At 39.5% G+C, this 23,835-nt stretch overlaps 1 protein-coding gene across 1 annotated transcript in view; it reads left to right on the top strand.

Annotated features, from left to right (window-relative positions):
* PELI2 (pellino E3 ubiquitin protein ligase family member 2) overlaps positions 1-23,835 on the top strand; it is a 189,490-nt gene that overhangs the window by 11,212 nt on the left and 154,443 nt on the right. The gene's annotated exons all lie outside the window — the stretch shown is intronic.

Below are 23,835 nucleotides of genomic sequence, written 5' to 3'. Positions count from 1 at the left end.
CAACTGGGGGATCGCCCTCAGGAGGCAAAATGGGCTTTTTCCTCCAGGGTGTTGTGTCAAGCAGTGGTGGGCTTGTCCCTCTGCCTTGGGGTCTTGGCTGTCTCTTGCTGAGCTGTGGCAGCAATAGTGTGGAGCAGGTGGGACTGGCATTTTGCCCCCAGATGAGCCCCTCTGAGGCTCTGAGGGTGTAATTGATCCCATTGCTGGAGAAAAGAGCAGAGCAGATTTCTGGCCTTGCAGTGTTTGCTGCAGGCGGCGGCCTTGGATTGCTGAGGGGCTGCCCTGCTTGGCCTGGTCGTGTTCCCATCTTGACCTCTGCCATTTCTTCAGGTTGCTCCTTTTGAATTGAAGTGGAGGTCCCTGGCCAGAACCTGCAGTTAAAAATTATCCTTAAAGAGGAAGCATCGAGATCTGAGTCTTTTTTTCTTTTCCTGCGGAGATGAGGAAATTCTGGCTAGACTCTTGCTGCATAGTGGGTTGGTTCTTCCTGCTCCTTGGGGGAGGTGCCCAGAGGGGTGGCTCCTGAACCCTGATGGTATCTGTCCTTTATTGAGTGCTGATTCTTAGCTGGGTCCTTTGTAAAGTGCTGTTCCTTGTGTGGCCTCTTGAAGTGTTCACCAAGGGAGGTGGGTACCATCACTCACCATTGTATGCATGAAACTGAGTCATGATGCTTGAGAAGCCTGTGTGGGGCCACGTGTGACAGAGTGCTAATTCGAACCTAGGCCTTTCGGACTCCAGGTTGTTCAGTCCTGCCTTTAAGTATGTGTTCCAAAGCAGTTTTGTATGTTTTTATTTTGTTTTTTAACCAAATCCTTGCCATACTGGGTATTCTCATTAAACATAGTGTAAAACTTCACTCATTCAAAGAAGTTACCAGTAAGGTGAATTTTTTTTTCTTGGGTTTACAACTTTTATTAACTTTTTTGAGAAGTTGCCCACATACGTGCTTTGCCCATGTAAGTATTGTGCTCCTAGTATGTTTTCAGAAAATTAAATATAGGTTTTTGAGGAAATAAAAATAAGAATCCTCATATCTGCCCTATTTGCCTGAATATATTATAATGTATATAATTATATTTCATATTGAATTGATGCATCAATGTGAATTGGATATTGGTTAAAGGCAGGAAAAGCTGCCTTTATAATCCATAATAGTAAGTTCATTTCTCTGGTTTTCAAGATGATCCATTTTCTTTCTCCTTCCAGAAAAGCTGTCTAACCTTATTAGCTATGGCATATACCCTTGAAATCTTTCTTCTTGCTTTTGTTGCTGTTGTTGGTAATTTAGGCTAGAATTCGTATTTTGTTTATAGTTTGGAAAAGGGGCTTCAAGTACTTTCCTTCTCTAATAAAGATCTGTCTTTGCCTGCGACTAACGTCACTGTTATGTTGATTTTTCCTTACTTGTCTTTTGATCTTCCTGTTAGTATTGATTAAGGGAAAAGACCATATAGCTCCTATCTCCTCACTAACAGTACTTGGTATAACTTGTTCCAGCAGTGGCACTTGGTTTAGTTAATCCAAAAAGCAGAGTCCAGCAGCAGTCCAGGAAAAGTGCCTTTTATTTGCTTATTGTGTTAGCTTAGACCAGATGCCAGCTCTAAGGCTTTGATGAAACTCAGTTGATTTAGACCCTTCTGAGAGCTGGCATAGCTTTACACTGTATAGGTTGAACCTTCCTGTGAGAGCAGTTAAGCCTTTTTGGTTACATAGGTGGTGAGGTACATATGACCCAGAGTTTCTGAAAAACATTCTGAGCAGGCAGGCATCTTGAGAGATCAGTTAGTAAAATACCAAAGGACAAATACAGCATCTTCATAAGCAGTATTAGATGTTATATGGGAAAAACTAGAGACTTGGAAGCACTGCAGGGAAGTAATTCAATCAGCAGGTTCTGCTAATGTAATAAGCGACACAAGGGTGAAACCTGAATAGTTTACACATACCAGAATGCCCTTCAGTTGAATTATTGTCTTATCATAGTTGCCTGCCTGTGCCCTACTGTTTTGAATATTAAAAGGTAGCACAGCTCACTTTTTCCCCAGATGAAAAAGGCCCAGATCTTCAACACCTTAGTAATTTGTTTCCTCTTTTTCCCACTCCTTACCCCCTTTAGTCAAAGCTCATGTTTTGGGTTTATTACTTGGAAATCTTGTCTGGGATAACAAAGCATACAGACTTGGTGTTGTATAAAAACCACCGCACTCCAGCCTGGCTGACACAGTGAAACCCTGTCTCAAAAAAATGAAGTAAAACTGCTCTTTAATTGTGCCAAGTTCGGGAGAGAGTTGCTTCTCTCTCTGCAGGTAGTGCGGAGGTCTGAGCAGAGGGATTTCCCGCTCACTGAATTTTCCTTTCTCCTGTGCAATTTACTAATTATAAATTAGTAAATTGAACTGCCAGTCTCTTGCCCAGTGTGAGAGGCTTATAAAGGGGCCCAGGCTCCTGCCACATGCCATGTGCTCCTTTATAGCAGCCCCGGAGGAGGCGATGCCATCCCATTGAACAAGTGAGGAAATGCTGATGTCCAGACACTCAGTGACTTGTGTGACTCTGCACAGTCAGTAAAGGATTTTGAAGTTGAGGAATTTGAATCCAGGTCTGAGATTCTAAAGCTCAAGTGTATTCCACTTCTCAAAGCCTATGTATACATCTTATGCTTGTATCAGGACTTTACAAGACTGGAGGCACTGCCCAAAGGCTGTATCATTGTCCGTAATAACTTCTGATAGAGATCAGGAGGATGTAACTTAATGTTTTACATTAAGGTCCGAAGTTGTAATGATGACAGTGGAAATGCTGGAGACTTCCCCGTGGGACTCCTGTCGTGGGGTGGACAGCTGTGTAGGCGGACAGCCCTGCTGGAGCCACCCCCGCCCCGCTGCTTGATGGCTTGGCCTGCTTGTGTTCCTGTTCTGTTCTTCCCTTCCAGGCCCACGGAAAGGGTCAGAGGGTGCCTGCCCCTGTTTTTCCTGTTACCTCCATTCAGATCAAATCCAGACAATAGAGCTCAGCTCCCTCAGGAGAAGGGCTTTCTGTAGCCCTTTCAGCTCAGTTTAAGTGACTGTTTCTCTGATCTAATTGGGTCTTTTTATCTACTTGAACACTCACCATGTTGGTTACCATAAATCATGCCCTCTTCAATTTTGCTTGTGAAATTAATTCACCCCAGTTTTCGCTAGGTTAAGCCAGTTTTAAGTTATCTCTCATTGATTCCTACAACTTTTATATGTGAACACTAACCATTAACACAAATCATTTAGCTTTCTTCACTAAAAAATTTGTAAATGGGATTTTTTTCTTAAGGCAGGCCATTTATATTTAGGTAGTATTGTATTAATTTAAAAGACTGTATACTAAATGGTATGTTAATGAAAATTTTGGAAGAAAAATTTTTCCAAATTTTGGAAAAATACTCATTTTTCTTTAATCCATAATGCTAATGTTATTTTTATTTTTTTACATTCACTTCTAATTATTGTCCATATACATATGTATTTTCATACACCTCATTTTGAACATAGTATATGTGCTTCTTTTTAAAGCTTAAGCCAACTGACTTTCATTTTTAGAGAATTTGATTGATGCTAAAAATCATTTAAAATAAGCCAAACATGTTTTTTCTTCATCAGAGTGAGGTATATGTTAATAGGTGAATACAAGTCTGCTTTTTTTGGGCGGGTTGAGGGGGCAGCATCAGGAATTGCCATGTGATTTCTAAAGTCTCTGTATGTTTTAACAGGATATATGGGAGGAGGAGAAACAGTGTTCTGTCCTCTGAGATCTTTGGAAGATCTCTGGAAGACCCAGAATGTATGCCCAGGGCATGGCTTCTGAAAATAAGTCTGTTAGGTACTTAGAGGAAAGGACACTACATTTTACACGTCCTGCCCAGGCAAGCTTGGGATCCAATTTTCTGCCCTTGGGGCCTTTCCCCCACCCCCATTACATGTTCATATGACTTTCTTCTTTTTCTTCATCTTTTGTGCTTTGGCACATGCAACTCCCTCTGCCTGCTACAACCTGCTAAACTGATAGGATTTAGCCCAGGTGTCATTTCTAGCATGATGCCTTTCCTGAATCCTCCCCCTTTTCCCTCCAGTCAGGAGCAAGGATTTCTAGTGACCTTTCTGTGCCTTGTAAATGTCCCCTCCTTTAAGCGCCATGACAGAGCAGGGTCTGGGGCTCATTCAGCTGTCATCTGTCCCAGTACCTGGTGTACTTGGCACTACGTGGAGCGTCAGAATGGATTGGAAATATAAACATTCTCATAAGGATATCTTCTTCCTCCTTTTTTCTGTACCCTGATGTAGTTTGTAAGAATGTGTTATTTACTTTAAAATAGGTACTTAGTTTATCTATATTTCGTTAGTTTCCTAAAAGCATTCTCCTGTTTGTGTCTTCCAAGGTAAGGTAGATTGTAAAGTTATTCAACACGTAACTATTATAAGTACTCATTGACAATTGACTGTCTGGTTCTCAAGTGAGACGGTGATAAATTTTAAAGTTTCCTTCTAAACTTTAAGAAAGAGAAGGGGTTACAGTCATGAGTACAGAGATGTGGCCTGAAGCTGACAGTGATTTCAGCTTTTTGCCTGAAATGATCTTTCTTAGTGTGTAGTGTTAAAGTCTCCCCAGAAAAATCAACAAACCGAAACATGTTTTGACAGTAGTGATAAAGCTTTATTTTTACTCAAAATTAGTTGCTCTGGTTTCTTTTCACTCTAAAGTCACAGATAAATATTCTATTATTTTTTCTGATAGTTATCACATCTGGCTTTTGCATTTGTATGCTTGTATTTGTGTATCTCTGGATCTTTTACTTTTCAATTCCTTTCCTTTGAATCTTAGAGAACTTTGTACTTGTAATCTATATGTGATATTTGCTGTTCAGCCAATTTTGGTGTATTCTTTTTTCATGTCCCTACAAAAATACTTGCTGTTTGTTGACTTTTTTTCCTCCACCCTGCTCCTATGTTGAGTGCAGCTTATTGTATTTGAAGCAAGACTGCTGGAGTGATACCATGAAAGCCAACTTCAGTTTATTTTTTTCTTCCTTTTTGTTTTTCTTTTTAAAAAAAATCATTATGAGGAACCAGTAATCTTGTCAGTAAACTATTTCTTTTTGCTAGAGAGAGTTGAGTATAGCAGGAAAATATAAGCCATCTTTTTTTCTGTTTTTCTTTTATTACACCATCCCCCAATCCAATTTCCCAACCCGCCCTCCATTCGTAGAATTCTCAAATGAATATTCAGCTCCTTTCTCCATTTCTAATCTAGTTTTTATAGGGACCATAATGGATAATGAAATTTCTAAAATTCAACTTACTGATAGGATTTGTAACACATAAAAAGGGAAATGTAATATTTTTTAAAATTACGTGTACAGTGGAGAGCAGTGTGGTGACATAAATTATTCTGAATTAAAGTTCTGGGTCTTAGTGGTGTCTCTGCAACCCCAGAGCTGTAGTGTAAGTGTGAAAGATACACAGACACAAATCTGGTTCTGTGAGCCTGTGTGCTGCTGCGTGAGGGGCCAGCGAGTAGAAGGGTGAGGCCTGCTGCCCAGTGTGTGCACACACCTTGGGAGTAAGTCGCAGTCCAAATGATTTGTGAATTGTGGCTTTGTGAAGTGGCTTAATGAATTTGTTCATTTAGTTTTGGTTGGATTGTAATAAGAGACTGTCTTATGGTGAGTATCTGGCCGATTATATTTTGCCTTGTAGATTTTCTTTCTGGTGTGTAATGGGTACATGATCTCAATAAAAAATGATCCAGAAATTGCAGATATTTTCTCTGATAAGTAATCCTCAAGGATGGTAGCTCAGAGATTTTGAGGGCATGTTGGTGGTTGATGAGTCAATTTATTATTGAAGATCTCTCTAAAGTGAGATTTCTTCAAGAGCTGACGTCTTTTGGCTTTCTGTTACAAATGTATCAGCTACGCGTGGTGACTATTATTAAATTGAAAACAGCTTTTATTTTTCTGATAGACTATTTTTCAAAATCTGGAACTGTTGTTTCTTCTGGACCAAAAGTAACTGGGTGAAAAAATGGATCAAGACTAAGAGAATAATATGCTGTATGTTTTGCTTGCTAAGAAAACTTAAGTGAGTGGCTGACAACCTTGGCTTTATGTAGTAAAGACCTCTGTTAACTGGAATGCTTCAGAAGAGGCATCCTTATGGACTGTGGAAGTTTTAGGTTAACTGATAATTAAGCAGAAATCTTTGTAGAGGAATTTTTTTTTTTTAATTAGAGTTTGTGATTCTGCTTTTTCTAATATAACATATGGAATCTGCTTGCATCTTTCTTTGGTGGATGAGGCTTACCTTGTTGATCTTTCTGAACATTAGTAATCATTGCGTAACACTGTAAATTTAAAAGACGTAGAAAACTGGGACCCAGTGGAATTCTCTGAAAATCCCATTTATACATTTTATTCTTATAGATAAAATTAAAACTTAAAAACCAAGTGTAAAGGATGTTTTAAAGGACAGAAGGTATTTCTGTCATCCAGGGTTCCACGGGTTCACTTAGATTCTGCATATTTGAGTTTTTGAGTATTTTCAAGGGGGTGTGGTGGAATGTTGAGGTCCACAGTGTCTCTGGTCACACCCAGAGGTTCTGGATTTAGATAGCATGGCAACAAAATAAACATGTTTACTTGGTGCATCTGCAGTGTCTATAATTTAGAAGCATCACTGCTGTCAGATTATATTTTTAACCTTTTAAACTGGCACTTTCTTGTAATACATTGGGCTGTTGAAAATCAGATTAAATCAGGGTTTCAACTGAGGAGAATTGGGACTGGAAAGCAAAGCTGGAGATGTCATATGTGATATATCATTCTCCAGAGCTGTTTAGTTAGAGGGATGCCTTTTGTTTAAATAAGAATAAAAATAATAATTGGCTACTTCAGCCCACTGATCTTGGAAATTGTTACATCCTCTGATGTAATTTATTAGTGTAACTTACTGAGTGCTAGGGGTTTTAATTGGTGCATAAAGCACAGAATTTATATGGGACTCCTGCCAAGGGTTTCACTCTAAAGTTGAATGTGTCTTTCTTTTTCTCTTTCTTTTTCTCCTCTTTCTCCTTCCCTTCCACCATCCCTCCTCTTCCTCTCCCTTCTCCACTTCTTCTCTTTGTAATTGTGCACTCTGAGATCATTACTTTCCAGGTAGACCTTGGCAGTTTGTCTTTGGCAGTTTCTTCTAGGATACATGTGGAGAAAAACCCACCAATATAGAATTAGTCTGTTTCCTCAGCTTCTTGAAAAACTACTTCACACTTCCTTGCCTTCTAGTTAGAGGTGACAGTGTTATGCCTGGCTAGTGTCTAGTCTTACGTTGACTGGACAGGTTTGCTTGGGTGTTACTGAAACAAAATGAGTTTTCACCTACCCAGTAGAAACCTGTACTGCATAAGAGGTAACAGTGTCAAGTTTATAGCTAGGAGTTAAAGATGGGATTTGTAACCTCTTTCAGAAAGTTTTATGTCTCATTATTAACACAAGCCCATAGTAACTGGTTTTTTTTTTTTTTTTTTTTCTTAGAAGAGAAAGGCTGTTGAGTATGTGTAGTAAGATGAATTTTTCACGTGAAATTTGAGAAGTGTCTTTCTCAGTCACTGGAGTGGGTAACAGAGAAAAAAATGAGCCTTTTGGACAACATAGCATGTCATTGCTCTGCCTCTGGATTAAAGTGGAGGAAAAGAATGAAACCCTGTACTGCCTAGAGCTTAGCGGGTCATTGGAACCTGTCCCGTTGCCAGAACAGCAGACTTCTTTTTCCAGGTTCCCTAGAGGGTACTCTGACCCTGGTTCCTTATCACCTCCAGAATGTTGCTGATTTGAATGTCTTAAGTTTGATTCTTCTGCTGAAGATCAGGCTCATGCATCTAGAAAGGAGCAGTGTAGAAAAGTGCATGGTTTCCCCTTCTAGGGTATTGAGCAATATAGTTATGAAAAAGACCACTCTTTTGGTGTGTGGAGCTCTAATTTGACCATCGGTTGTTTAAAAAGCAAGGTTGTGCGATCACATTTGAGGCTGATGGATTTAAGATATTAAACTGTTCTGAGTTTATTTAAATTGCTGATGTTCTTTAGGGAGTTGAAAACATTGATCGTTGCAGAGAATTCAGAAACCTTTAAGAGTAGTGCTTGGATCATTCTCAGAGCTATTAGTTGATGTCAGATATTTCAGTTTGAGGTTGGAATGAGCTCGCTTGCTCTGGGCTGCGGTTCCTTGCCTGACATCACTTCTTTACCTACGAAGTTATGGGAAGCTCCCAGTTGCACATTTCCCTTGGGCAGTCTTGTGACTGCTGCCTTTGCTGCTTCTGTATCCGTGGAGGAGGCTGCTTTGTGTGCTCAGATACTCCGCGATGTGGGTCAGCCAGGCCACATGCCTTACCTCTTCCCAGCCCGCTCTCCCTGCACCAGCTTGCCACTGATGCCTGTGTCTATTAGGTGCTCACCAGAGCGTTGCAGGGCTCAGAAAATTGCTTTCTCTAAGAACTGGCTGTTTTTGTTTAAATTAGTCATTTTCCATGAGGAGGTACAAGTAACTTCAGGAATATTCTTTGAAAATTGTACATGTGTTTGGCAAAAAGGGCCACATTTCAAAACAGATAGTGCATTTCTACATAGATTTTGACACAAAGTTCCATACATTTGGAGTTAGAGTCTGATTGTGGAATTAGAAAAGGCATTTTCCAGGATTTGAGCGTTTCCTCTCTTGGGGGTCCCCTGCAACTTTTTAATCCAAGTACAGGTGATTCTGTGGTTCTTTCTTTCAAAGACTGAAAAGTATTCGTGAATTATGTTCTGCAATATCTACCTTTTATTAGACTGTGAAATGACAGCTGCTTAACAGGAATATTATAGTTTTGACTTTAGTAACTTCATAAAATGTCCTGCTTAGTACACTTAAGAAAAAGTCAGATCTACTATCAGTAATGTGTGAATAATAATGGAATATTAAAATTTTAAAGGTTTGATCCAGCAAGCCTGTCTTAGCATTTATTCCGTTTCAGACTATAACTGACTTATGGCATAACTAAAATATATAGTGAGCACGTTGTTTTCGCATATTGTTAGTCTAGTAGTATCTGTCATTCATTCACTCAGCTTGTGTGAAGTCTCAATCGTGTGGTTATGGAAACGCTGAGTTCAGGTTGAAACAATGATTTCTCCTGTGTTGTTGGTTTGCCTGTTTTCTCAGGTGCCTTTTCACAGCCTGACTTTTACTTCTTTCCTGCGGACAAAGTTGATGAACATGTGGGAAGGCAATGGGAAAAAATGGGGGTTATGTGTGATTCAAGCTGGTCCAGCCCAACGGGACTGGAGGGATTTTCAGAATTGCAGGGACAGCTGGGTAGAGGGGGACTTACTAGATAAACCACAGAATCCTTAATTCTCTAACAATGTGCCTTGCTTCTCGCACACCCCAGATGATAGGGCATTGCCTACCCAATCACTTTCCTTGGTGTGGTGCTTGCTGGGGGTGGAGATAGAAGGGGAGGAAGGAAAGGAAGACAGATGGGCCAAGGAAGGTGGAGGAGGAGGGAGAGGGTGGGGGGGGAGGAGAGAGACCTTGTGGGCTGCTGAATACAGTGGGATTGAAAAATGGTGGGTTTTCTTTGTGCTTGGTAGTTTCATGATTTAATTGTCTTAGACTAGTTATGAAACTATGAAAATTGATTGATTTTTATATATTTGCTATGAGATTGCTTATTTTCTAAGGAAAGGACCCTGTAGTTTTTGTTGTGCTGTGACAGTTCGTTATCCAACTGACTTCTTACCCCCGATTTGTTGCTCCTTATTATTGTTTACCTTTCCTTTTCGTTCTTCTTCTTTGGGTACATTTTACATTTTGGTTCATTAAAAAAATTTTAGATTTACTTTTGTAACGTACCTGAAGGTCTTTTAAAAAAATTCTTACTGCCTTCTATGTTTTCAGCTTGTCCCCCCACCACACACACCTTTTTTTGTTTTTCTATGTTGCAAACTTTATTTTTTTAAAGGTAATTTTCTAAAAATATGATTCTGCTATCCAGTGAGACTCTACTAGCACAGATGAAAGAAAAACTGACCCAGGAGAAGTCCTCAACAATAATCATGTCACACACCACTCCCAATTCGGCAGTCTTTATAGTTGGTAAAATTCAGCTCCTTTCTTTGGAAGGGGTGGTGCAAACCAGCTTCTTTACTAAAAAAAAAAGGAGGTGAGATTTTAGTATTTGAGGTTTGTCATTTGTAGGGCAGCTCATTGCTGTTCAAACTGGCTTTCATCAGAAATGAATGATTAATTTATTCTGAAAATGGACCTTTCCTCCTTCCCCCTTCTCTTTTTCCTCCCTTGTTAACGTCTGAGCACATGTCTGAATGAAATGGAAATATAGCTCTGTTGATTATAGCTAAATCATGCATCATGCCTCAAACATGTATAATTTAGAGCTGGGTGCTTCAGTTGAGTGCTCTTACATCTGAAAGGTTTGTAATTTTACAGAACTGATGCATGCTTCTCATTAATGTCGTCAGGACTTGTAAAGAATAGTTAATAACAGCCTCCTCCTCCCAAAGCACAAGCACATTCCTTCTACCCCATTGTACTTATTCATTTAAAATGAGTTAAAACCATATCAATGGTTACTTGAAATGAAAGCCATTTGAACATATTCTTGTTAGGTGCAAATTAATTTAATTCTTCAAAAGTAGTCAAAGCAACAGTAGATACAACAGTGTCTCCTTAAGTTCTATTTTGCCGTCACAGTGAGGTCTAAAAAGAAAAGGACATGAAATTTAATCAAACCTTGGAAAACAACTTCTGTTTTGAAAACAAGTTTTTGAAAGTTTCTAAGTCAAGACTACCTACATTAAAGAGTTATATGCAGATGCAATGCAGTCCTCAGGATCATATGCCTCTTTAAGAGGATGTTTGTCAACTTCTCCTGATGGAATAATGGCAGGGAAGAAGAATATTGGAGACTTAAAAGTGTTTTAGTTTTTAACTTTATCCCAAGGACTTAATAGTGTTTTCAGTTTGAAATTTTGGTTTAACCACAAGATGGAAAAATTGACGATGCAAGAACTAGTGCACACGGGATCTAATGGGCAAGTTGGGTGGTGACTTGGTATCATGGGAGCATCACTGTTCATCCCGAGGTACAGGAGGGAAGGCCAAGAGAATGGCAAAGATGCATGAAGCTGGCGGGTTTGCTGGCCTGGGCATGGGGATGCTGACATAGCAGCTGACCATTGATTTCTGTCCTTTTTCCCTGACTACTGTATTGTTTAGTTGTGCTGTCAGCTGAGGAGAGCATTAGTTCAGGAGTATAAAAATAGTCATTTTGTCTGGTTTGGTGAGAACCCAAAGGCTATGGCAAGGCTTGGACCATCAGGGAGGGATGGCTGTTCATAGTACTGAACAGTTTCCTGGGAAGTCTGGGATTCCCTTGCATAGATGAAAGTAAAACTTGTTTCAGTCAACTTAAGACAAAGTTTCTGTTTGATTCATAATGAAAATGCTTAACATTTTCCAGGCATTATTCTGTTTACTGTGTGTATGGGTCCGGGAAAATTAAATGTAGGAAGAGATGTCATCAGACCAGAATCTTGTATGTGCTCTCCTGTGCCCTCAGGGCTTTTGTCAGGAAGGACGTTAGGACTGGCAAGGCAAGACTGGCTGGCACAAGAATGGCCAGTTAGGCAACTAAACATCTTTTCCTCTTTGGCCTGTTAGGTTTTTTTCTGAGGTGGAATTTGCCTCACAGTTTTTAGGAGATAATTTATTTCATAGACCATGTAGTCTGTTCTTACGTGGCTATGAAGAAATGTCCGAGACTGGGCAATTTATAAACAAAAGAGGTTCAATTGACTTACAGTTCGGGATGGTTGGGGAGGCCTCAGGAAACTAACAATCGTGGCACCTGATTGTAAGGCGCCTCTTCACGGCAGCAGGAGAGAGAGTGAGGCAAGCAGGGAAAATGCCAAATGCTTATAAAACCATCAGATCTCATGATACTACCATGAGGACAGCGTGGGGGGAACCACCCCCCTGATTCTGTTACTTCCACCTGGCCCAGCCCTTGACACGTGGGGATTATTACAGTTCAAGGTGAGATTTGGGTGGGGACACTGAGCCAAACCATATCAGACCCTATTCCTGGATTTGAATTATTAGTATTTCATGACAAGGAAAATTCCTTGTAGCGTTGTACAAAGGCCTTCATAAGCTTAAACAAATGCAAAGGGTGTTACTTGTGGCTATTCAGTACCACATCAGTGTAGTTCTGATCTTTTCCAGCTCTAGAGAGTTCTTGTATTAGCAGTCGTCTCTTAAGTTACTGTGATTTGAGTCTACCTGTCCCCCTTGGAAATAAGAGGTCACCGTGGCTCTTAGATAGCGACACTGATCTCTGCTTCACCTGTAAAATTTTGGCTTACCCTTTAAAGTTAAAACAAACTCAGGGTTTCAAGTAAATAGGCAACAAATACATTACTCATTTAGAAATCTGTTGGACGGAATCAAGACATGCCACTTCTTGAATGCTATTATCTCTAACTGGAGGCTTGCTCCTACCCACTGCACCGTCTGAGAATATAGTGGGCTTGTGAGAGGAAACTCCCACTGAGCCATTAGGCTCCCATTTACCTAGTAACTCGCCCCTGGATGCCTCACAGTCGCTAAGTTGTCAGAGTTAGGAATTTAATACTTAGAAGTGGTGGTGAGCTCCATGCGTGGGGATGACATCATAGTAGTATCTGTAACCTAGAACCTGGCAGAGAACTAGAATATTGTGGGGGCTTAGTAGAAATGTATTAAACAAGGAATGAATGAATCAATCTTCCACACCCTTCTCTTTGCATACACATTTACACATAATTACATATATATTTGTCCTTTACAAAATTCTCAGTTTGATTTTTTTCCTTCCAGGCCAGTTCAGTTCCTTTTCATTGTAAATGAAGAGGATGAGGTTATGGCATACTTTTTTTTTTTTTTTTTTAAAGCACTAAAGATTGCTATTTATAATACTTATTTTTAATAAAAATAGGAGCACATAGCCTTCATGTTTCAAATAAAAAAGATGAAAAAAACTACTGCCCTATTTTTTTAAGTTTAAAAAATTATAGGACCAGATTTAGATCTTTTTAAACTACAGCTTTTTTTGTTTGCTTTTCATTTTGATCTTGTGTAAAAATGGTTCAACTAGTACAGAGTGTTCCCGTATATCCTTCATGCTTCTTCTAGTATCAGTTTTCATATTTATGGAAAAATTATGGAGCCTGGAAATCAACAATGGTACAATATTATTACTGAAACTACAGATCTTCTATGAATTTCACCAGTTTTTCCCCAATCCCTTTTTTTCGGTTCCACAATCCAGTCCAGTATCTCACATTGCATTGGTTGTCATGTCTCCTTATTCCCTTCTTTCTAATCTGTGACAGTTCCTCAGTCTTTCATGACCATGACTCTTTTGTTGAGCACTGGTCGGTTATTTTGTAGACTGCCTCTCAATTTGGGTTAGTCAAGGCTATCCAGTTTTGTCTAGAAGTCCATTGAAGTAATGTGTTCTTAGTGTATCACAGCTGGATACATTGTATACAAATGATGATGAAATTGTCTTACCTTGATCACTTAGTGAAGGTGATGTCTGCTTAATTCTCCTCTGTAGTTAGTATTATTCCTTTGTAATTGATAAATATCTTGGGGGAGACAGGTTGAGATGAATTTTCAGGTTTTCCCTTAGACTTTCACCCACTGATTTTAGCATCCATCAGTAGATCTTGCCTGCAAGTCATTTCTGTGATGTTTGCCTAATGGTGATTTTGTATTTCCTTTATTTCTTTTATGTTTATTGGAATTCTTCCATAAGGAAGCTCTGTCCCTTCTCCTTTATTTAAATATTTATTCAGTTTTTTATATCAAAATGGAGTTTCAGATATTTATTTTGTCCTATGATTATAATCCAAAGGAGTAAATTATTATTTACTTTTTTGCTCAAACTGTTTCAGCTTTGGCCATGTGAGTTCCAGCAGGTTGGCTCCTGTGTCCTTTTGACCTGCCCCATTGGGCACTTGCTTGATTTTTGGTAGCATATGGTGTTTTAGGTGCACCTTGTATGTTCCCTGTCTCAGCCTGCAATCAACCACTTTTTCACAGAGCCTTATTTCCTTTTATTAGAGGATGATATTTAGAAGCCAGGATCTGGGTGCTAATTGAACTCACTGCTTCTGGATTATCATTGCTTCCAGACCCTCTCAGTGGAGAGCTAGGAAGAACATGCGTGTATACTAGCCTATGCTTGTATATACATCTATATTTATTTCTGTATACATGTATTTGTGTGTGTGCATGTGTATACTCATACTGTACTACCGCTGATTCCAGTCTAACACCCTAAGAATCATTCTAGCCTTCTCTCTTCCCTTGTAACTTCTTTCATAGACAGTGAGAAACTTAGTTCTCATTACTACAGCATATTTACCTCTTTGTTCAATCCTATTGTATCATTGAGGATTCAATCAGAGAAACAGAACTAGCAAGAGATATATTAAAAAGATTTCTTGCAAAGAATTGGCTTGTGTGATTGTGGGGCTGGCTTGGTCAGTCCAAAATCCATAGAGCAGGCTGCCAGGAAAGACAGACTAGAACTCTTGGGCATGAGCCAAAGCTGCTGTCCACAGGGGGGATTCTTCAGGGAACCAGAGTTCTGCTCCTAAGCCTTTTCATCTGATTCAATCCCCAGGCTATCTAGGAGAATCTCCTTTATGTAAATATAACTGATTATGGACTTTAAAAACATCTACAAGGTATCTTCATAGCAGCGTGTAGATTAGTGTTTGAATAACTAGGGACAATAATCTGGTTGAATTGACACATAAAACTGGCCATCACACCTAATATATGCATAATATAGTTACAAAATTGCTAATATGATACACACGATTATAACATTTGTGAAATTATAAAGAATTGTAAAATTTACAGACATGATGAATGTAAAATAGCACTGTTCAGAATCTCTAATTATACCTTTTATTTATAATCTTGTTGGGCCTCTTGCCCTGTAACTCCAGCCCTGTCTTGCCCTGTAACCTCAGCACTTAGTATGGGGCCTGGTACAGGAATAAAAGGAATAAGGATTTCTATCCTCATATTTCTTTATTACTAACTTTACTCTTTGCCAGTATTTCCATTACAGGAGAAGAGGGATGTGGAAGACCCAGTTTGGAAGGGGTTAGAAAAAGACCATAAAGTGGGTGTTAGGTTAAGTCCTGGATTCTAGGTGTATTGCTATGAAGAACTTCCTGAGACTATGTTCTTTATAAAGAAAAGAGGTTTAATTGGCTAACAGTTCTGCAGGCTGTGCGGGTAGCGTGGCTGGGGAGTCCTCAGGAAACTTTCAATCATGGAGGAAGGCAAAAGGCAGGCACATCCTCACATGGCAGAGCAGGAGAGAGAGAGTGAAGGGGAAGGTGCCATATACTTTTAAACAACCACATCTCCTGAGAACTCTTATCAATCATGAAACAGCGCTAGGGGGATGGTGCTAAACCATTAGAAACCACCTCCATGATCCAGTCACCTCCCACTAGGCCCCATCTCCAACACTGGGGATTACAATTCAGCATGAGATTTGGGTTGGGTCACAGCCAGATCATATCTCTAGGAAGATGTTTCATAAATGTTCTTTTTGCCTCTGGTTAATCTTGAAATAGTTCAGTGAATGACAGATCTGTTTCATTCACAGAATGCCTGCTTTCCCTCCCTTCCCCACACCTTTCCACTCCTTCTACAAGTTCTGCTTAGTTAGGTTTTATACCTTTGAGAGCAGGATAACTCCCCATGGTTTAAAGTTCCAGAATAGATTAGCTGAGGGCATTATCAGACAGTAACAGTTCACATTTTTGTTGTTTGGAGTAGCAGCAGAATGCAAACTATCATTTATTCAACCATATTTTATGAGGATTTTTCCTATGCCATGCATTTGGGCTACAGAAAGGAAAAGATATGGCCTTTGCTATGAAAGGGTATATATTCTAGTGTACTGTTTCTCTAATTTGAGTAACATATGGTTCTGTTTCAAATGGAAAAGAACTATCTGAACTCCCAATGTTGACTTACGTTACTTTTGTTATAATATTACATAAGTGTGTAAAAACCTGTAACTAGGAATAAGCACCTTATGCTTATATATTTTTTACAGCTATAAACCACAGCCAGTTTGTAATGAAATATAAAACTATAAAGCCATTGAAATCCAAACTGACCGTATTAATTTAATGTGACAGATGACACTGTTTTGCTAAAACAAAAGGACTATTTGCAATACAAAATATTGTATTGACTCATCCAGGCAGAGGTTTTTGAGTTCAGACTACCTCTCCTGTGTGGGATGACTCAGTGTTCCCTGTTCTGTGTCGGAAATGCTGAAGTCCTGGTTCTTGTGGAGTGCAGTATGATTTCATTTGGTCTTCTCTTGCCCCAAATGCATCATCTGTGTAGTAGGTCTGCCTCTTGGTTTTTTGTTAGTGACACACAATGGAAAGGGTAACAGTTTGCCCCATCATGACTCTGAATGCAGTACAAACTGGCCCTGAGAAAGAAGATTTAAAAATAGGCTTCTTTACATATTGTGGACCCCTAAGAATAGGTCCATGAATCTCCCTTCGAGACACATTGGTTCCGTGGAGAGAGAGGTGCAAACATACTTTCACCATATGATGTGCTCATTGCTGTACTGGAAGTTCGTATAAGGTACCATCTGATGGTAGGAGAAGTTGTGAGCATTAGGTTGAAACTTGAAGAATGAGAAGGATTTTGCCAGACTGACATGTAAAGGAGGGCATTTCCAGCCGGACTAACAGCATGTACACAGTCATAGGGTCTTGGAAGAATGGGTGGTTCTGTACTACTGGAATACAGTACAAACTTGTGAAGTTGAAAGTAGCATTCTAGCACAGTCTTTATTAGGGAATTCTTATGTTTGCATGATGAGAGATAAATTTTACTCGTGTAATAACATTATAAGATAAAGGTCTTCTTTTTTTTCTTCTTCTTTACTGAGGTGTTCTTTATATGCCACACCTTACCTACTTCAGCATAGTTCAGTGGTTTAGTAAATTTACATATTACTTTACGTATTCATCACCACAGTCCAGTTCAGAATACTTTCATCACCGTACAGTGTTCCCTCCTGCCAGTCTGTGGTTAATTCCTGTGCTCGTCTCAGCTCTAGGCAACCACTGATCTGCTCTTTGTCTCTATAATTTTGCCTTTTCTAGAAATTTTGTAACGTAGGATCACACAGGATTTAGTCTTTTGTGTCTGGTGTCTTCCACTTAACATCATGTTTTCAATAGTCATCCATGTTGTAGCATGTATAAGCACTTATTCCTTTTTATGACCAAGTGATATTCCATTGTATATCAATGGCCATGCCACATTTTGTTTATGTGTTGATAAGTTAATGGACAGTTGGATTGTCTTCAAGTTTTGGCTATTATGAATAGTGCTGTTATGGACATTTGCTTGCAACTCTTTGCGTGGATGTATGTTTTCCTTTGGTAGATACTTAGTAGTGGATTTGCTAGGTCTTGTGATGAGATGCTGTACCATCTTACTGAGTTTATTGTATTACTGGCAACAAGCCATAGTGTTGTCATTTTCATTTATGGTGAACAGCAGCACATGTACGTGGGGCAGAGGGAATGAGAAGATATGAAAATCACTGGTGGGATGGCTTCTTTCTTTGTCTCTTACTTAACATTCTGAATTCCTACACCAGCACCAAATTGCATAGAATGGCATTCTGGGGATATAACTTTCTTCTTCCTGAAGTTTAACGTTTATATTAATTCTTTTTCTCTTTATGAGCTCTGGTTTTATGTGAACTATTTGTCGATCTGTGGAATCTAGAAAAATATAGTGATCCCCAACTGGGCTAAAACAACACTGTTATAATTCTCTGTCTTGTGATGGAATTCGCTGGCCCTAGCCTTTTAGAAAGTTAGGCAAAAGCTATAAATATGTAGGAGGAAGAGCAGATATTTTGAGGTGTGTGGTTTGGGTATGTGTTAAACAGGAAAACTAGAGTACTGTTATGTTATTACCCATGTGGCATTTTGACCACAGCCTTATTAGTCTGACAGATTGTCTTGGAATCAGATTTGGTACAAGACTTCATGGTCTGTGTAACTGAACCTGGGAACAGTTCAGTTTAGGTTTGGTGTTTTAATAGCATTAGATGAGAAATACAGATTACTGAATACCTTTGGGTCATAATATAAAGTTCAGCACCAGATCGTTGTCTTTCCCTGGTAAATCCACTTCCTTATGCTGGATTCTGTCTCTGGGCAGCTGGCACTATGAGCTGTGCAAACCGGAACCTGGAGGTCAGCCCGGATCCTTCCCTCACCCCTCATGTCATATAAATCCCTGAGCTTTTTTTACTTCCTTATGTCCAATCTGACTTCTCTTTTCTATCCCAGACTTGCCTGTAGCCTCCTTATTCCTTTTCATCTTTTCTCCATTCCAGTCCATCCTTCACAGTGCTAACCAGAGAGATCTATTAAAAATGAAAAGAGCTGTGACCCAGTTAAGATTTATGTAAAAATGTGTATGTGTATGTGTGTTGACTCTAGGATAAGGTGTAAATGTTCTGTGGTGTAAAAGGGCCTTCACAGTACGGGCCCTGCTCGCATCAGCCCCCTCTGTGTCCTCATGTACAGGCTGCAGCCTATTCTTGGAGCTTCTCAGGTGGTCCATGTGCTCTTGCTTCCAGGCCTTCGCAGATCCTGCTCTGGCTGTCCAGGACACCCTGTCCTCCCCAGCCCTTGTCTGCTCTGAACATATAAATTTAAGGCTCAGTGTAGGGGCCTCTGCTGCCCGAAACCTTCCCACACATCTTTTCCCTCCTCTCTTCCTCTCTTCTGTGTTGTTCTGCGAGCACTTTTGCAAACCTTCCTGTTGTCCTTTGTCCCCAGGGACTGTAGCAGTGTGTTCTGCTCCTCTGCTGAACTGTGCGCTCCTGGTAGCAGGGACTTTTCTTACATGTTTGTGACCCTGGCGTCTGGTCCTATGCTTGGCACAAGTGAATACTCCACAAGGCTTTTTCAGATGAAGAGGGAAGGAGGAGTGAGGGAAAATGGGGGATGGGAGCAGCAGATACTTGTGAGAAGTGAGAGGCAGCCCATGAATATCGGAGGAGGAGGTGTGTGGGTAACCGTGTCTTTCAGGAAGGCTGAGACCCAAACCCATTCACTGATGGGAAAGAGCTTCATGAGAGAGGCCACCCCCTTGGCTTGTTTCGGTCATCAAAGACCTTGTGCTAAGAAAATGTAGACTGACATTTCACCCAAATTCTTTAAACTAGGGTTTAAATATTTTTGGCCTTAGTATGTATGGATCCTTCTGTGAAGGCAGATAAAACATTCTAACCAGGGTTGTAATAAAATTGAAACAAGAGTTGTTAGATGCCAAAATGTGTGAACCGACTAGGTAAGTGTTAAATTACACATCCATGGTTATTGAAAAGTGAGGGCTTTGCAAACAACGTACTTTTCCCTGTTTAACTTTCTTCTTATGCATAGTTCTGCTTTATGTATTCTGGTAAGATATTCTGCACACTGCAGCTTGTTCTTTGTCCTTTTTTATTTCTACAACTTGCCAAGTGTAATCACATGTGGAATTATGCCTTACAAAATAAGAATGCCTGCCTCAAGGAGCATGGGCGTCTAGGACGAAAATGCTATGAGAGAAGAAATGTAAGAATATGTCTTATCAGCAGGTATTTCTCCATTTGGCTCATGGTTCAGTTTGCATGGAGATTGGAGCCCACCTTTTACTTTTTTTTTCATTTTTAAAACTACATCACATTGTGAAATCTTTTTTGTTATTTTGGTAAATTAATTTTTACCTGACCTTCAGAAGTCATGTTGCCTCAGTTCATTTCCAGATTATCTCACTTTGCAGTATCTCTGAAAAAATCTTAAAATCTCTAAAATATTGTATATGTTGTGTTTTGTTTCTTGGTCTAAAAGCTCAAGTATCTTTTAGGGATTAATACAAATATTTTGTGTTTTACTTTCATTAAGGATGTTTAATGTCTTTCCTCCCATGTATATAAAACATGCATTTTCCTGCCTTCTTCCTTTTTTGGTGCTGGTCGGAGATTTAACAAGTCTTGCTTCCCTGTAACTCTCTATGCTGCTCCAGCTACCTAGTGGATGGGATTAATAGTTTTCCTAGAAATCTATGTTACAGACATTAGTAATACTGTTATTAAGAGGAAAACGTTAATAACTTTAGTTATGCTTGCTACCTTCCCTCTCAAGTGCTTGAGATGTAAGGATAAATAAGGTAAAGTGCTTTGATCTCTTCAAAAGCAAAGTAGTTTGAGGAGGAAATACTGTGGGGATTAAGTCCCTGGCAGAAAGCACGGCGTAACTGTCAAGTGTGTCTGGTGGTTAACATTAAGATGCAGTGTTAACTGCCAATATGCCAGCTTGAAGGAAACCATTTCCCCATGTATAAGCCAAAATAAAGAAATTCATTTAGATAGAGTTTAAGAATGAAGATGTATTTTAATGAATGCTATGTATGTTAATTAATCCAATGTAATCTCATAATTGATCCCATTTTCTATTACCCATATGTTTAGTTTTTTGAAAAATTATTTTAAGTGTACTCAGTAGTCACTCTAAGATAAGTGATTTTTTTGTCAGGCTAGCCTATATCTGACATACTACTCAGTACTAGAGTATTTATTAATGAGTTTTGGGAGTAGGTAATTAACATAACTAAGAATGTTTAAGTATCTGTTTATATATTTTGAGGTATTTATAGTACTTGGAAAATATCTTACAACCTTTTATTTCCAAGATTCTAAATATTTGAAGGACTGTCAGGTAGAAAAGTGGCAGACTTACTTGCATTGGTTAAGAAGGCTTGATACGGACATTGAGTAAAAACGACAGAGAAGCCAAGTTTAACATAATATACAGAAAACCTTTACTAGGGACGTGAGCTGGCCTTCTGTGGCTGTGCTCCATCCAGTTGGGACAGCTGGTCGGCCAACCCTCTGTCTCAGAGCTCGCAGAGTGGATTCTGGGCAGCACTGGAGTGGCTGGACCAGGTGATGCACAGGATTCCTTCACCCTTGACCCTGATAAATCTGATGTAACTTTATGGATAAGAAGATTGAAGTTTAAGGAGATGAAATGGTTTTGTCTTTTGCATGTTAAGAACTATGAAAATGAAAGATTCAGGCACCCTTGCCGTCTTTGTGGCTGGAACTTAGAAATAAACAGTGAAAAATGAGATTGAAGTAGGTGCTTCTGACAGTGTTGCCTGCCTGCCCATACCCGCCCACAGCACCCCGTGTGGCCTCTTTGCAGCATCTTTGGTGACTTGGAGCAGTTGCACGGTTTAACGCCACGTGGCCTTTGCCTGTGTCATTCTCCTGTTGCTCCCTCCCTCATCCCCCATTTACCTCATGAATTTTTACGTCTATCCATTGCATTGTTCTGCAGTTACCACCTCTGTGAACTCACTTTTGATCCTCACTTATCTTTACCCCATGGTTACTGCTCATCCTTGCTGGCCCCAGGTACTTCAACTGTGATGCTTCTTGCTATTTTACACAGACCTGTTCTAGAACAACATTACATACTGTAAGTGTTTCACATTTCTCAAGGGGCTGAACTTCCTCAGTGCATTGTGTGACCTTAATAATACCTCAACCGTTAGAATGTAGTTGTTCAGCTAGGACCTGAAGTCACAGTGTTTGTTCATCCCAGTTCTGCTGCTTCTTAGCTCCATGATGATGAACAAATTACTTAACCAGCACCCCAGTTTCTCTTCTCTTAGATGAGGATATTAACAGGGCCTCCCCCATAAGTTTAAGATTAACTGAGTTAATATATGTAAAGTGCTTAGAACAATATCAGGTAAGCATTTAGTAAGTTATAGTTACTATCTGGACTAAAGCTGAGAAACAAGTTTTATTAAGAAACAAATTATTAGTAGTTTATTTAAGAAGACAAAGTTCTGGGCCAAAAGAAAATGAGATTAAGCTGCTCTTAACAAAGATAACCCAAAGACACCTAAGTCATATAGTTGAAATTTAGTAGATGTTTCCTCTCTCATCAAATAGCCCAAAGTTGAGTAGCCCAAGGCTGCTGTAGTCCACAGGATCGTTCAGGGACCCAGCTTCCATTCATGCCGTTACTCCCAGGTAGCTGGTCCCACTCACATAGTAGAAGCTGCCCTGTCTCCAGTCTGTGTTCCAGCATTCAGGGAGGAGAAAGGCCAGGGAATGTGGTTTCAGCTTTAAGGAGAAGAGCCAAAAGTTGTACTTATGGTCACATCCCTTTGTCCCAAACAATTATGTGGCCACACCTAGCTGCAAGGGAAACTGAGGGAGTGGTTAGATTCCCAGTTCTGCCACTTAAGGCTGTAAGACTTTGGGAAAGCCTTTTAACCTCTCTGTATCTGCTTTCTTATCCATAAAATGGGGGTAATACGAGTACCTACTTCATGGGGTTATGGTGGGAATTACATCATCTTAATACACATGAAGGATTCTGGACAGGGCTTGACACAAAAGAAGCATTATATAGATGTTAGAAGTTGTAATTATTCTTTTACTAAAAGGAAGACGGGAAGATGAGTATTGAGGGACAATTAACAGTCTGTGTATGAGAGGAAAACCAGAGACTGGAGCTCTGCAGCCTGCCTCATTATTTGAGGTTTCTGGGTGGCCACCAACTTACTATAATTATTCAAGGTCCCAGGAACTTCTCAGCTCTATCTAAGTCTGTCCTGCCCAGGTCTTGTTTAGACCTCCCTTGGGTCAGTCTGAGAAAGGTTTATTATCTTGTGTTTATGGCTTTTATCTCTTAATTTTTCATATATATTTCTTCCTTCACTATAGCTTGCCATTAATATACCAAGGAAGTAAAGAAAACATTCTGTGTATAACCATATTAGTTTATAATTAGAATGTTAATTCTTTCTTACAGTAGATAAATTTGTAAAAAGATGGCTGTAAGATGAAGTTTTCACATATTGAAATTCATTTCCAGTTGATGTCAGTTAGAAAATGTGGATTAGTGGGAACATAGGCAATATGCATTCTAATTATTTCTGACTCCTTTTTCTCCAAGACATCATCCCATGTCTTCATCTAGTGAGGTGGGCTTTGTGGTACTGTATGTCTACACACCTACCTCTGCGGTTCCAAAAGGAGCTGCTTAGAGCACTATTCCAGAAATGATTATGTGTGCCATGATAGTAGGAGAGTGGGTCAAGTATACTCGGGAAATATTGCATGTTGTTTTTTCCACCTGGAGATTCATAACTCTTTGAATCTTATTATATTAGCATTTTTTTTAAAAGCATGAGAAAGATGATAAAACCCTGTTTAATTTTGTTTAGATCTCTTCACAAACTCATTTGCAGATGAATTTTTTTGGCTTATTGGTTTGTTATTGGCTATAGCCATTTGGGAAAATGGGGTTTTTGTATATAATGATTTTGGCAGTATGAGAGAGCCTAATCTATCCGAGTTGCTTGTGGTTTCTGCTCTTAATTGTCATTAGTGTCAAGCTTAAAGATACAGCTTACTACCCTGTTCAGCTAGAGAGAAAGTAGCAAAAAGATGGTCACTGGTGAGAGAAAAGGGTTAGGCACTGCCTGATTCATGGTGCTGACAACTCTCTTCTTTTAGGAATTGATCCAATACAAACTTTTCAGACTGAAATGTTTTCAAAAGTGTGTCCTTAGGCCCTAGAAACCAATTTTGTATGCTAATGAT

This window comes from Macaca thibetana, chromosome 7 (genome assembly GCF_024542745.1).
Source record: "Macaca thibetana thibetana isolate TM-01 chromosome 7, ASM2454274v1, whole genome shotgun sequence".
NCBI classification, from domain to species: domain Eukaryota; kingdom Metazoa; phylum Chordata; class Mammalia; order Primates; family Cercopithecidae; genus Macaca; species Macaca thibetana.
The sequence above is the reverse complement of the archived record's forward strand: the minus strand, read 5'-3'. Positions and strand labels throughout refer to the sequence as shown.